Here is a 6000-nt window from a genome sequence, read left to right on the forward strand (position 1 = left end):
CATAGTCTTCTTCCTCTGGCTTCCATTACCACCAGGGATTGTCTGAGAGTTCTGGGTTTCATAGCATCCATCATTCTGATACTCCCTCTGGCCAAACTTCATATGAGAAAGTTTCAATGGTTTCTGAAGTCAGTATGGCGTCAACATGCTCATCCTCTAGAAGTTTTAGTTCCTCTTCTTCCTTGCCTCAGACAATAATTTCTCTGGTGGATTCAGCAGTTGTCTCTGAATCCAGGGATCCCTTTTTATCCTCCTCTTCCCTCTCAGGAATTGTTCATGGGCACCTCATTTATGGGATGGGGGGAGCAAATTTTGGCTTCCTAAAGGTACAGGGGGTCTGGTTGCCTCGTTAGCATAAGGAGTACATTAATGTCAAAGAGATGAGAGCCCTTCTGCTGACTGTTCAGGCCTTTCAGTCTTTCTTTTCCCCAGGGCCTTGCAAGGTATTCACAGACAATACCACAGCGATGTGTACACCAACAAGCAGGACAGAACAATATCTTATCTTCCTTGCTGGTTGGCACTTCTGGTATGGGATCTTGCTGTCAAGTGTCAAGTGACTCTTCAGGCAATTTATATCCCTTCCTATTAGAACATTGTGGCAGAAACTTTGAGCAGGTCCTTAACTCAGTCCCAAGAATGGATGCTTCACAGGGATGAGATTCTGGACATTATACACTAGTGGGGTATTCCACTAGTGGGGTTCTCCTCAAATAGATCTTTTTGTCTCCCTTCTGAGCAGGCACCTTCCTCTGTTTTGTGACAGAGTCCCAGGTCCTCTGGTATTGAAGGTGGACACCCTCTCATTTTCTTGGAAGAGGATGTTCCTTTATGCATTCCCTCTCTTTCCTCTCATTCTGAAAGTCCTGCTCAAAATCCAACAGGATGCTCCCAAAATCTTGTTGGTGACTCCCTTTTGGCTTATAACAGCACTGGTTCCCTCTTTGAATGCATCTAGCCAGGGGCAATCATCACAAGTTACCTCACAGGGTGGATGTAATCACACAAGACAAGAGATTGCTTATCCTTCCATACCTATCCATGCTTCACCCGACACTGTGGGTGGTAGGATTTTGATTCCTCCTAGACACCTTTTTTTCTGAGGGCATATTGTAAGTCCTACAGGAGGCCAGGAAAGCTATGACTAGGAAATTCTACTTATCCAAATGGAATAGGTTTTATTTTTGATGTCTCTCTCGTAACCTGGATCCACTTACTATGGATGCTCCTTTGGTTCTCTCTTATTTGTGTAAGTTGCTCAATGCTGGTTTGGCCTATTCTTCTATTAAGGCCCATCTATCAGCTATCTCTGCTTGTCTGCCTTTTTCTCCTCCTTTAGCTGCTAGATTTGAGGTGAGACAGTTTCTTAAAGGTGCTTTTAATATTAGACCTCCTAGGGAGCGTATGGTGATGTTTGGCATACCTTTTAAATTCAGAAGTCTTTGGAAGACTGGCCAGATGTAGGGCTTCCATGACAGGGAATCCCATATTGTTAAGAATACTGCAGCAATGAAGGCAAGAACATCTACACTTATGGTAAGATTTTACACAACTTTACCTTGAAATCATACTAAGTGTTTCTATGTCTGAGCAGAAATCAACACAGCTAATAACGTCTATAGTAGGCATTTTTGTCACAAAGATCTGATAAGCCTTCTTACTGGATGACAGAGTCACTGCTCTATGAACTGTTCTGAAAAGAATCAAAATCCTCCACTTTGGCACAGTAAACAATACCTCAAAGTCATAATATATATGGCTTCTATATTTTACACAATGTCTCACTCCTGCTTCTTCATGAGACCTCCACAGTGATCACTACAGTTCTGAGGAACTGGCACTACAAACCACTTCCCAAATGTCTTTTTTGGATTTATGCAAGAAACCTCTCCAGTGGTGGCTACTTACTGCCTACATCAGAGTGGCTATCCATTTCAGATGCTCTATATTACCTCTGGTGTTACCACAGATCTGTCTTCCTTGTTGAGGCAGGATATTTCTAGGGCCAGACAATGTAGTTTCATGTTGGTTGTAAGAGTTACAAATTTGTATTGTTATTATGGAGGTCTTGCACAGAACTCACCTATCAGTCTTTCTGGAGCAATATTTCACACCGTCCAATGACCAGTCATATGAGTAACATGACATGTATATAAACAAAAAAGAGGGTACCTATTTCATACCCTATACAGGAAATCCATGAAGCTTTGAGAGTGTTACAGGAAGAAATACCAAAACATAAGCGTTAGAACAACTGTCAAAATGAAATTCTTTATTTCAGAATTATCCCTGTGTAAGCTTTCAGAAAACATGTTTGTGTTCTGTGAAACGTATGGTAGCTGTATATTGCAAATTTAGATGGAACTCATAATTCAGCCTTTTTGTAAATAAAGAAGCATTATGGAGCATTGCTTGCCTAGAAGAAGTAATTAAAAACATGATTGATAAGACATGTATTTTATTTGGATTTACTGATGGTAGACAGCAATATGCAACCCCTTAACAACAGGCTAAGCCAGTCAGTTTTTCTACAAAGAACATAGAATGTTACTTCATCTGCAAATGTTATGATGCAGATGGCAGATGAAATTGGGAAAGCAATTGCTCGATGGAAAGACAGGATCTGAAATGTGTCATGCCAAAGAAAACTGCAGTCAGGTATCAACTTCAGTATTTCATTGTTAGATGCATGGATGGTGAGATCAGTTTATATTTTCTCTGCAATGATTGAGAAAATTCTTACAGAAAGAGTTTCTGTAGATATAAGAAGCTAATGAATATTTTTAATGCAGAAATGATATCAATTGCAGCTGTATTATCTTCTACAGCAAACAGTGAAATAATTTCTACTAAATGCATAGCAGGAACAACAAAGAGGACAGTGATTTTCCATGAACTAGTTAAAGTCTTTCAACAGTAGCATGTATGATTTCATCATACTCCCAGAGATTCTTGAAGCTCGGTGCAAGGATGGGGTTAGCCTTACGCCGACCGTGTGGCGTAGAGATGGCGCAGCAGCACCACATGCATATTAATGAAGGCGCACTGCCGTAACGGCCACGTGCATAGGAAATGTGTACGAGTGCAGGAGGCGTGTCCAAGTGCTGAACGGAGGCATGAACATGTCGGCTGCATACGCGCAACCTAAAATGCTAACTAGCACAGCCTGCCTCTAATAGTAATCACTCCTGTCAGTGTCTGTGGATAGTGAAATGTATGCAAAGCATACAAGACGTCATTCCGAACACCACAATAAGAAGGAAACACAAAGGCACGTAGCTGAATATTGAGTCCCCGTCCCTTGAACAAATGATATTTAAAACCCCGTGCCTGTATTCCATTGTAGTGTCGCTAGTTATACCAAGTGGAAGCAAAATGCATCGTGTTAGCGTGCCACCAATTGCTAAGCCTAGCCCAGTGGTTTGGGTTACCACCTGTCCTACATTGTGAGGGACAGTCCCCCTCTAGGCAGGTGTGTCCATACCAAAACCATTATAAATGTGAAATGTCCTGCGATAGTAGGACATAATTATGTCCCATATTTTATGTAACAGTCCCATACAATACGTATGTCCATATATAAAATACCTATATGTTACAAGAAACAGAATAAGCAGGTAAATGAAACAGAATAAGCAACTACACCGCTACAACAATAAAAGCTTATATGTAGGCATAAAACTAAAGTACTATCCTTTGTAATGACTGTGGGTATGTGCTGGCCTGTAAACTCAGATGTGTGTCCCGAAAATGTCCCATCCAGGTCATATGAAAAGGTGGCAACCCTACCAATGGTCAGAGCATTCGCCCAATATCTGCCCATTCGCGGTCCAAGTTGTCCTTGTCAGGACGGCCCATAGATGAACAGGCATTGCCCGGGTCTACCTACCATGTCATGAAAGATAAGTATTTGCGTGTACCTATGTGTGTGAAGTACAGCATGTGGATGATCAGAAATGCTAGTGTAGCCCTCACAACCATATTGGTTCCAGAGATATGTAGTGTATGCAATGTGTTCTGTTGACTGTGCCAATGGCCATCAACTAGAGAAGGGATGAATGGTGTCTGTGGAATATGGGGTGGGGGGGTTTTGGATAATGTAATAATTCACCAAGGGGAGACTGGGTTGGATGCACAATAGGTGAACTGGAGGTCTATGAGGGAGCAGTGGGTGTATCAGGAAGATAACCAAAGAACAAATATACACATCCGCAATACAATCCCACAAACATGTGAAAATTAAAAAGTGCAATACACATGTACAGAAATGTTACAGGCACATACCCACATAATGGTCTAGCCTGAACTGAGCCATCCAACCCCAACACACCTGGATACATAATTGAATACCCTTCATCCCCTTCACAGCACACCCCCCCCTTCCTGAACATCCACCAAAACCAGCCATACTTGGGCTGCTTGATAGGCGCGACCGTATATCCACATAGTGACCCCTACCCATATCTAGTAGGCAGTCTCACCCTAGGCAGTTTCAGGATTGCAAACTATGTATCCCTTGCATGTATAACCCTACCTTACAGCCGTAAAGCAAAGAAGGTCATTGGTCCCCACAATTTTTGGATATCCCTCATGGGATATGTATCTGTTCTAAACATTAGACTTGATGTCACGACACGATGTCCAGTCCTGTATACATCTGGACACAAGTTGTATGAGCAGTAGTTGTCCACAAGACTGCTCAGCCTCCAGCTGGTCCTGCAGAACCTACGACCCGGGATTAAACACCTGACCGTGATGCACATCTCCCCATGTGCATTATCGGAAATATATACCTTACACATTTGTATAGTGGCAGTCAGATATAGGGTGCTTAAGGCACTTTAAAGCAGATGTAAGTAGGGTTACCACCTGCCCCACCTTGCGATGGACAGTCTCTTTTTGGGCAGTTGTGTCCAGACCAAATATAATACAATGGCAAATGTCCTGTGATTGTAGGAAATATGGCCCATATTTCATGTAACAGTTGCATAAAACAGTTATTTCTGTACGTAAAGTACTTAAAGTTACAAGAAACAGATTAAGCAACTAAACTGCTACAAGAATAAGCTTTCATTTAGACAAATAAGTAAAGTTCTAACCTTTGTACTGACTGTGGGTATGTGTTGGCCTGTAAAATCTGATGTGTGTCCCGAAAAAGCCCCACTTTGGCCATATCAAAAGGTGGCAACCCTAGACGTAAGCGGGTATGCAAGCGTGTATGCGCGACGGTAAGTGGCGGTGATTTAACGGTATGGGAAATGTAAATGAGCATGTAGGTGTATTTGCATGTATATGTACAGACCGATACATACACACACACACACACACACACACACACATATATATATATATATATATATATATATATATATATATATATACACATACACACATATATATATATATATATATATATATATATATATATATATATATATATATATATATCTATATGAAGAATGAAGATGGTCACAATATAGGAAATCCCTGTAATAGCTAGTGCTGTTATATATCAGGATGGCCATAGGTGAGCACACCTCTGCATCCCCAACCACAGGTAGGATGCTAAAAGTGGAATGAACGATCTCCCCATGCTAAGTCTGACTTTCAACTAGGTACAGGGCAGTCCCGGTCCCCAGTCAGACAAGCCTAAACCCGGATGCCCATATGAACACCCTGACAATCGAACACACATATGTGCCAGGACTATAGGCTTTGGAGGTCTGAATATCCTCGGAGTGAGTCAACATGCGGCATGGGTCCAGAGCAGTAGGGAATATGGAATGGCACATGTGTAGTAGTGCGGTTTTCCCAACAGGAAAATGGATGCCTGCTGTGGAAGTGAAGTGATGAGGCATGTGTTCAGGTAACTATACACCATGGGCATAAATATAAATGAAGCAGAACACCAATACTGTAGTGGTTAGAGCATCCGCCTAACGAAAAGGCATTCACGGTTCAAGGTCGAAAATAGCACATATAATTTTCCTTGTGGAAGGA

This window comes from Protopterus annectens, chromosome 8.part0 (genome assembly GCF_019279795.1).
Source record: "Protopterus annectens isolate FY-2018-M chromosome 8.part0, PAN1.0, whole genome shotgun sequence".
NCBI classification, from domain to species: Eukaryota; Metazoa; Chordata; order Ceratodontiformes; family Protopteridae; genus Protopterus; species Protopterus annectens.